Below are 10,325 nucleotides of genomic sequence, written 5' to 3' on the forward strand. Positions count from 1 at the left end.
GGAGCATAAGAACAGCCTGTTGGATCAGGCCAATGGCCCATCTGGTCCAGCATCCTGTTCTCACAGTGGCCAACTAGATGCCTGTGAGAAACCAGCGAGCAGAACATGAGCACAAAAACACTCTCACCTCCCATCGTTTCCCACAACTGGTTTTTACTGCCTCCAGCTGCAGGCATCGCTAGCCCTCTCCTCCTCTTTTAAAGCCTCTTTAATCCTCTTTTAAAGACATCCAAGTTGGTTACCATCATGGTGAAGAAGCACTTTTTAAAAATCTGTCTTGAATCTTCCAACATTCAGCTTCCTTGGCTGCCCATGAGTTCAAGTGTTGCAACAGAGTTCTTATATTCTAGACATGAATTTCTCCCCACCATGTTTCAGTTATGCCTCTTAAATCATGCTTGCCTTCTTGCATAAGTCAAGATATCATCTTCTTCCTGTTTATTTCCCATTCTCTGCACATTGGTGTAGAGACAGTGGGATTTACATCCTGACTTCTCCTTTATTGGTTTTTCCATGCATATTGTAATGTTAGGGTTGCCATATGACTTGCCTAAGATCCAGGACAAAGCGCCACCTTTCAAATGCTCTCCCCTGGACATAAATTCCGCCTTTGAAATCCTGGACAAATGGCAGCCATAGTAGTGCACTCTCATAGTTCTCCTGGCTTCACTCAGTGGCCCCTGTATATATGGTATCATTCTCTCTTCTAGGATTTAATGGGTCTCCCCCTGCAGGATTTAATTTAAAGTCCTCCCATCCAGGTGTGCAAAACACCTGCCAAGCATATTCCTCCTAGTCCTTGTGAGATGCATCCAATCTCTTGCTGGATGCCCTGCATCACAGCAGTGCAGAACTTGCTTCAAGACACATACCGGCATATTTTGGCGATGAGAAAACTTACCTGTTCAACTGAAGTAAGCAGAGGAAAAATTACTCCAGCTGATGTATTAATGATTTTGTCAGCTTTCCTGGAATATACTGAAGTTCCCAATATGCCAGGTTTGGCATGCTTCTGATCTGCATTTCTGTACATATATTTTTTATCATGTTATTTGAAAGGGAATGGTTATTGTGTTAAAGTATATGTTTGCCCTTTATAATATTTTATTACTGTGCAATATTGGGTGTTTGTTGTGAGATGAATTCTCCTCATGCAGGCATAGGTTTACTTGTTTTTGTAGCATCCACATGTGTTAAAAAAAACCTGTTGCCAACAGCCTGTTTGTGGCTTTTTAAAAAACCCTTTGCAATATTAAGCCCCATCTAGAAGCATCTTTATCAAATCCACACACCCAGACCCGAAAAGGCTAAATCCAGATTAAATTGGGGGGAGAGGGCGGAAGTAAGAGCTGGCATTTTGATGCCAACTTTGTTGTGTGGGCACCATGAGAAGCGTGCATGAGGAGCACACATCCCACAACAAATGGGTCTGGAAGCAGCCATTGTTATTTTGTATTTGAAAAATAAAAATAAAGTTTTAAAAATACACAACTGTTTCACAGAAGGAAAACGGATGCCTGGGTACCGGTAATTGCAGCAGTCTCTAACCTTTAATTTGAGCACTGACCACTTTGGGAAAGGCCACTCTCTGAAGCAACTAATTTAGAACCATTTAGAACCACCCTTTCCCTATCTATAAGCAAGAACTAGCTACTTACCATGCTGCCAGCTGAAAATTTCCCGACTGCTGGTTGCAAGAGATTTCTAAGAGCATTCAACCAAACACAGGTAGAATAGATAAACAAGAAATAAAGGGCAATATCCAATGTTAGATATACACAGATCCATTGACAGCAATGAACATGCTTCCATTAATCCCAATGGCTGTTGTTGTGTGTCATATCTGGAAAAAATGCTTTCCAAAAATAAACCTTTTGTTTAGGAAATGTCTGCAGGGTTCTTCAATTCCAAGAATATCATTACTAAAAATGCAAGTACAAATTAAAGAAGGAGGATTTGGTATTTAGAATTTGGAACTACATTACCAAGTTTATTTAATGTCACATGCTAAATATTTGAAACCAAAATCTGGGGCAAACTTTCTGACCTGGGCAATCAATATACATATATAGCTCCCCTCCTCTCCAGGGAAGAAAGGGTAGGTGAGGATCTACATAAGGAACAAAGGGGGGATAAAGATCTACACTGGGATCTGCTGCCCCTGTAGATTTTGCCACCAGAGGCAGTCCCTCACCTTTCCTCACGGGTGGGCTGGCCCTGTATGAATCGAACTTTTATTCAGCCGAGCTTATTCAACTGTTCACAGTGGAATGATTCCTAACTAAGGAGTGATTCTATGCCTGTAGCCACTGGCATGGGGGACTGTGGAAAACGGAGTGAATTGCTTTCATTTTTAAAATTAATGATTATTTTTTACTTCTTTTACTTTCACAGGTCAAATAGTGAGGAAATGTTTGCAGTTAGCGTCTTTCCTAAGTGAAAAATAAAACCAACAGCAAAATCACAGAGGTAATTAACAGGGTTTTAAAATGTTATAGAACAATTTTATCCATAATAATTTCGTTGTGTTAAAATTGATTTTATAACCCTATTTCATTTTATAGAATAACACATCTCCAGCTAATGTCCATATTTTATACCAAACTTAGGTTCCTCTGGCTGTAAGAAAACTCAAACAGCTGCATTAACTTCAAGCTCCCAAAAGTGAATTGTTTGTGCGTGTGAAAGCTTTGTTTAGTGAGTGTTAAATTTCAGAGGTATTAATGCATATCACACATAATTTGTGCATCTGCAAACAAAAACCCAGTAATAACTGGCAACGGGTTAAGGTTGCCAGCTGTCTTTTGGGGGCATGGCTGCTGCCGTGGTTCTCATGGGCACTAACCCAACATTTCAAAGTTTTGCATCCCTGAGAGAGCAGAGGGAGGCAGAACAAATGTTACCACTCCTACACAAAGCCCCTTGGAGTAATAAACATCATCCCTCTATTAAGTCGCTACCCCTCTTGCCAGGCTAGATTTCCTAACACTTTTTTTTTTCCCAAAAAGTGTTCTCATCATCAAAGAATTAACTCATATTCTTGTTCATCAGACCAATTAACTGGATACTTGCTGCTCACCGAAAAAACTTTTGGCATTTGAATTCCTAGATGTGGAATCAGAAATTGCTATCTCTACTCTCAAAGAATATGCTTGCAGCCACAACAGTAGCATTTTGGGGTGCCATTCTCATACCCTCCAACATATCTCTGATGGAAATGGGGGCATCCCATTCCACAATGATAATTTTACTATTTATACCCCACAGATCTGACTGGGTTGCCTCAGCCACTCTGGGCAGCTTCCAACATATAAAAAAACATAATAAAACACTGAACCTTTTTTTAAAAAAACCTTTCCTATACAGGATTGCCTTCAGATGGCTCAGGAATTGAATAACTCCATCCCCTCCAACATTTCTCCAATGAAAATAGGGACATCCTAAGGAAAAGTGGGACATTCCGGGATCAAATCAGAAACTATAGGGACACTTGCATTCCAAGAGTGTTCAGAAAGTGTTTCGTGCTCATCCTCTTAGTCGCCATAAGCAGGGCCCGGCTGGATCAGACTAAGGAACCTTCTTGCAAACCCTGACCAGACATTCAGAGGCATAATGCCCCAGGGTTCAAGGTCTGTTGGGCTGTTGTGGCTAATAGCTATTGAGAGATCTACTCTGTGAAGTTGTCTAATACATGAATGCATCTATGTTGGTGGGCAATTAGGACATCCTATAGCAGAGAATTTCCACAACCGCAGTTCAAAGAGGCTCCGTGGTGAATTTGCATTGACCCAGTTAGAGCTTCTTCATATTTTCAGTTCTGCAACGTTAGATGGAAATATTTACTTTTATAGTTTCCACTTCTTACAACTGAATCTTTTTTTTTTTAATGCAGTACAAATGTAAGAAGCAAACAGTACTCGCTTTGTACCCCTACCCAAAGAAGAAAAAAATCTGTTAACTGGAAAGAAGCATTTTAAAACTAGGGGTGTGAGCCAACCCCAAGAATTGGTTCAGACCCCTCTTCAGAATTTCAGAAAAGTGCAAGATTCAGTCTGAGTTCAGTTCAGGGTTCAAATCTACACCCTGTTTTGGAAAAATGAAGAGTGATTTCATTTCATTTCACCTCAGACAAGCCCACAATCTTTCAAAGTGACCCACATTGGGGGTTTTCATTCCAGGATTTGTCCAAATCTGTGACACACCCCTAATTAAAATGTTCAGCGTTGCTTTACTTATTCCCTTCATCCCCCTCTCAACCTCCAGAAAAAAAAATCGCATATACAAATCTAAACAAAAATGTAGTGAGGGGAGAAGAACTTTGCTGACTAGGAATGGAAGAATCATGACTACAATACACAGGGGAGAAGGTTTTCAGGAAGTCCAGGGTCAAAGGTCAGGAAAAGGCATTAAAAAAATTACAGATCCTGACATATCTTCAATGCAGAGAAAGAGCCAACTTAATTTTTTATTTTCCTGTTTCAAGCACTGAATATTTTTTTGGGACAAGAGAGTTGCCAAGTTGCAACCCAGAAAGAGTTTCTTCATGTTTAAATCCTCCTAGTGGAAAAGGGAAATTTTACATTAGACAATTCCTTTAAACACTGAGAGGCATTTGATACGCTTGACGGTTATTTAACAAAATGCATCTGTTTTTAATTTGCTATTTAACAGAATTAATCTGGAGGTCTGATCAGAGCTTGGGTTGTTTAGCCCTCCTTGAAATGCACATTCACACACAATTACTTATTGCCTTTATATATCACTTTTTCCTTGAAGGAGCTCAAGATGGCATGTACATGGTCCTCCCCCTCCTCATTTAATCCCCACAACAACCCTGTGAGGTAGGTCAGGCTGAGAACCAAATTCCTGAGTTTCAGGGGGTTGGACTAGATGACCCTCAGGGTCCCTTCCAACTCTTCAATTCCATGATTCAATGACTGGCCCAAGGTGACCCAGGGAGCTTCATGGCAGCTGAGTGGGGATTTGAACCCTGGTCTCCCAGGTCCTAATCCAGCACTTTTAACCACTACACCACAGCGGCTCTCAACACACAGAACATGGTCCCAAGCAAATCCTCCTATGGATCATGGCCCCAAAAGAGGGTTCCCACAGTAGCCTCTCTCTTGGGACAAATATCTATCTTGGCATGTAAGGTGTGCGTGGGTGAGAGGTGGGGTGGAGTCCTGGGCGAGGAGACTGCAAGGTGCTGAATGGGGAAGTGTGTCAGAAGAAGGGATTCATATTAGCATTGATGAATAACGTGCATGAATGGCTGTATTGTATTTCTGCTCACATTTGTTGTTTTACTTTGCTAAGCAACACTTAAAGAGATATTTCTTTATCTTAAGCAGTATAGAAATTGCCTAAATAACAAGAGGCAGGAAAGTAGCAGAGAGGGTCAGCTCAGTGGAACTGAATTTTAACACTGGAATAATTGTGCCACCCACAATGCTAACCCAAATCACCAATTTGAGCAGAGCAGAAGATGTCCGGATGACGTCAATTTCAGCTGTTCCCTTCGGTTTTTATGATTGTCCTGAGTTGATATAATCCAAAGCATTTCTCCCTCCCCTTATCCTGCAGAGGCTCAAACTTTGCATAGGCCGACATTAATCAATTATTTTGGCTCAAGCAGCTGGTGGAGTTCACTTTCCAAAATTTCACTGAATCCATAGTACTTGTTGAAGCAACAACCGACTGCAGCCTGCAGCCTGCTTCTTCACAGCCTGAAAAGGCAAAATGCTTCTCTTGTTATCATTCTGTCTATCCACTATAGTATTGAAAATGTGGGCGTATAAATCAACCTCAGCCAGCACAGACAATATTCAGGAACGGGGGCTGGGGGCTGGATCCCAACATCTGGAAGACAATGCACCTTCTGCATTGTGAGGGGGTTGGACTAGATGTCCCTCAGGGCCCTTTCCAAGTCTATGATTCTATGTTCTCCTAGGGTGCCACCCAGCAATATTGCTAGTGGGTTCAACATGAATTTCAAGGGGTATTGCCCTTGCTCTCACTCTCGGGCTTTTTCGGTGGGAATGCAGAGACTTCCGATGTTCTGCCTTGTCCCATCTTTTAAAGGAAATCCTTGCATTCTTAATGATTTGGGTGAACTTTGGTTTTTACTGCTTCTTGTGGCTTATCTTTCTGGGTTCTTCTTTTTCTAAGTAGTGATGTTTTAGTCTTGACTGTATCTTTATTGTGTTTTTATCCATCTTGCAGTTATAGCTTTTACTGATGCTTTTAGCTGCCTCCTATTAGAAAGCCAGGCTGGACACATTTTAATGAAATAAATATAGCTAGTTTTCAGCAAGTCAGCGGTATGAAGAAGGATAAGGTGTGTTTGTAAAAATGAGGCTTTGCATAACGAGGAGTGCTTTGCTTTTTAAAAGTGTGAAGCGGGTTTCTTGAACCCCTAATAATGAAACATTAAGTGCATCTTGGCCAGACAGACAGTGTTCAAAATGTCGAAGGAATGAGTGGTGCAGTGCAATAACTGAGTCACTTCACAGCAGACAGAAAAAAACAAAGCCTCAACATTCTCAGTTTCCAACAGACTTCACATTCTCTGGCAATTGTCTCTTATTCAGTGGGCAACTGCCACCTAGTGGCTACAAGCAGGAAAAAATATTTTTCCATAAGTGGAAAATAAGTGAGCAATGTGTTTGGGCTGCCAACGCTTCAGCCTCCCTTGCTGCATGGATGGAAAAAACAGGTTTAACTATTAATGTGCTGTGTACTCTTTGGTAGCAGAGGAATCTGGAAATTACCTAAGTATGTCTGAACATTTACAGCGGGCAGGGGACAGCTGCCTTGTACAACGGAAGGCTACAAATTGTGGCAATAAAAGGAGAATTCAAGAACTTTGGGTTTGTGTATATTAGGGTTATAACTTTTTGACTCTTTTTAAAAAAGATTTCCTGTATCATAAAGGGATGAACTTTTGCTTAGAAAAAGGGGACTAATACTTCTCAGTTGTGAAGAAAGGTCACTGCGAAATGAAAAGTTGGAATCACTGTATATGTAATGTTACTACTCATAAGTATTAGCACTTTTAAAAACTTTATGGGACTGTTTAGAACTTTTACAGCTGTCAGGAACTTCATAAAACTGTTTAGAATGTTCTAGAAGAATCCAAATATTGGTCTATAGAAAAAATGTGCAATCAAAGCGATGCGGGAACTTTATGGTGCTTGCAGCAGAAACAAAAGGCAAACTGCAACCTCAATTTATTCTAAGCAATAAGAAGTGATGGACAATGTAGAAAACATTATTCAAGTACTGCATTAGAAAATTTGCAATATCTATTTTTCTTATAATACATACTGTACTATGCATATTACATTATACAGTTACATATACAAAAATTGATTTATTGATTTTGGGGTGACTTTTTCGAAAGCTTTGGAAATGACAGTTCATTCCTTTGTTTTTAGGCAAAAGTTTGTCTAACTAAGCTACAGGAACATGTGGTTGAAAAGTTATAACCCTAGTGTATAGATCAAATTTCAGCACACACGAACTCAGTTACCACATTCTTCATAGACAAAATCAGCTCATTATTTAAAGTTTGTTGGATCTTTACCCAATAGTTGTCCTCTTAATCAGTGCTTTTTTCTAAAAAAATGTTTAGGGGTACTCTCATTCCATCTGAGACTCAGGAAACACCAGGATAGGAAATGTGGCCGCCATTGGGGGTAGCAACAGAACTGACGATTCACAGTGCTAGAGAAGAAACTAAACAAAAATTAAATTTTTAGTTTCTTGTCCCATTAGATTCACAAAATATTTAGGGGCATGCGTACCCCTGCGTCCTGTCCCCCCCAAAAAGCGCTGCTCTTAATGATATCATGACCATGGTTTTCAAAACTAGGTCACACACTCTTTTTGTGAGTTGTCTCTTGTGTCCCCCCCCCCTTGCTCTCTTGTATTTAAACTGTAATCATTTGGGTCCAGGTGGGCTGGTTGGGGTGGCACCTCAGATTACCCAAAAAACAACTGAGAGGTAAGGAGCCAAGCTGGCTGTTCTCAAGGGTACCACGCCAAATGACTGGAACATAGAATAACAGGCCAGGCTGCCCACCCTCCCCAATTTTGAAGGATAACTGTCAGGGGTTCAGGAGCAGAGACACAGGAGAAGGAGCAAATGGAGAGTGAGGAGGAGGAATCCGAGGGGGGTGTAGGCAGTGACAGTGGTCAGAGAGATTCCACGAGTCTCTCCAGCGAATCGGAAGATTCACAGAGAGGAGCGCCGATGGCCAGGGCAAGGGGGGTGCCAAGGGGGAAACCCCAGAAGGAAGGGGCCAGCGGGGACTCCCTGAGCAGCAGTTGGAAATCAGGACCAGCGTCCCCACCAGAGCGTAGTGGGGGGGAGGAATCCCAGGCATCGGGACCAGTCTTCTCACCACCAGAGGGAGGAGATGAGTCAGGATTGGCCACGCCTCCATCGGAGAGAGGGGAAACGGTCAAGAGGAAAGTCACCGGCTGGGCGCGCGCGCCAAGTTCAAATGTACAGGCGAGCGGCACAGCAGGTAGCCCAGATAGGGAGCCAGGTCCTAAAGCCCGCCGGAAGGAAGGGCAAGACTCAGGGGGGTCAGCGTCAGAAGAGTCCAGGAGGGAGGAAACCCCAGGGGGCAGAAGGACCCAGAGGAGGAAGGAACAGCGCAGGAGGTGGAGCCGGGCTAGGATCTTAAACTGGTGCGGAAGGGGTAGTGACTCAGAGGGGACTTCGCCGGTCTAGGGCCAAGACGTAGGGCTGCACGCTCTGGGGTTTGAAATGGAAACTAAACTTCAATAAAGACTCTTGTACATTACATCAACCGGGCGTTGGTCCTCTGTGAGCTGGGACCTAGAGGCAGCTCTGACAATAACTATCAAGAAGTTGTTGGAAAAGCAGCCATCTAGGAAAGGTTTGTTCTGGAGACATCTCTTTTTTAAAGGTTTTCCAGCGAGGCGGGGCTCTGAACTGCAGCACTCATGTTGCAGAGATGATAGTTAAGAGAAAGTGACTCATCTATAACAAATAGAGTTTATCACTTAGATTCCAATTTTGAAAGGGCAAGCTTTATATCACTGCAGGTCAGTGCTATTTTTCTAGAAATAGAGGTGCTGGAACTCACCACAAATACCTCCCTTGTTCTTATCATGGCAATGGAGCCCACCTGAGGTTTTTTCAGTTCCTGCTTTAAAAAAGCCCTGCTGCAGGTGAGGTTATGTTGCCCTCAGAAAACTCACAATCAGGAGCAAATGACTCAGATAACACTCGTCTCTTCAGCGCATTTGAAGTAAGTCCTTTGATAGACCTCCTTGAAGGAAACGTAATGTACTTTTGATTTGCTGGAATAAAAACGTATAGAGCTGACATCATGCCACAGACATTATCCACACACTTGTTGGCATCTGTCTGTCTCGAGAGACAATGGAGTGCACCTTCAGGGGTGAAGTCAAACTGCTGTGCTAATAGCACAGTACTGTCCTCCTTGGGGTGCAAGCCTGGCAGTGTGTGTGGAGGTCCCTGGGCTGCCCAGACATCAAGACCTCCCTCTCAGCCTCGCTAATGTGGTCCAAAGGAAAGCAGAGCAATACATTTGGCCCCAGCTTGGCTGTGGGAGTTGAGGGAAGGTGTACAAGGCGCCATCTCACCATCTTAGGGACTCTGCTGTTTTTGTGTCGGGTTTACTCCTGAGCCTTTTCTTCTCCCGAAGTTATCCCACAAGGCAAGGGAGGATGAGGGTGGTTTTCCTTTTCCTAGATGGGCTCCCGGTTGCAACATACCCTTCATAAACTTCCAGGATACATTGTCAAAGGCTTTCTCCGCATCCACTGCCATTAAAACAGCCGGCTTATCTATTCTTAAATCCAGGTATTCCAGCAGATTTATAATATTTCTTGTATTACTCTGAATATGTCTACTGGAGATGTAATATGACAATGTTTACGGATGTAATATAAGAATGTTAACAAATAAATAAAATGCAAATTCAAAAAAAATTAAATAGATGGGCTCCTTTCCCAGGTAGATGAACCTCACCTGCCCTTTATTCCCTCTACAGCACGTACAGAAACCGTCTTCTTTACCGTTGGACCCTGAATTAGTCTCTTCCACTCCATCCACTGGAGTTTGTCTTCGCATCCCGGGGAACTCACCTAACTCCACACACTATAGCGCATCTTATTCTACCTACTGGGTAGTTGTGATTGTTCCTGAATTACCTAAATGAGCACACTGCCTATTCTGATTCCTTAACACCACATAGTCACGACTCAGAAAGTGTGGATTGGGATAGAGGATCAGGCCTTGTGATGGAGTTTCTACTTGTGGAGCA

General features: G+C 42.5%; 1 long non-coding RNA gene across 1 annotated transcript in view; it reads left to right on the forward strand.

The window, feature by feature from the left end:
* LOC309327770 overlaps nucleotides 1-10,325 on the forward strand; it is a 30,720-nt gene extending 20,395 nt beyond the window's left edge. Inside the window, exons 3-5 of the long non-coding RNA XR_014150644.1 lie at nucleotides 711-914; nucleotides 2,395-2,469; nucleotides 10,053-10,325. This is a non-coding gene — a long non-coding RNA (uncharacterized lncRNA). The remainder of the gene's footprint in view (nucleotides 1-710; nucleotides 915-2,394; nucleotides 2,470-10,052) is intronic.

The sequence above is a fragment of the Podarcis erhardii genome, assembly GCF_964252035.2.
Source record: "Podarcis erhardii genome assembly, chromosome: 13".
NCBI classification, from domain to species: domain Eukaryota; kingdom Metazoa; phylum Chordata; class Lepidosauria; order Squamata; family Lacertidae; genus Podarcis; species Podarcis erhardii.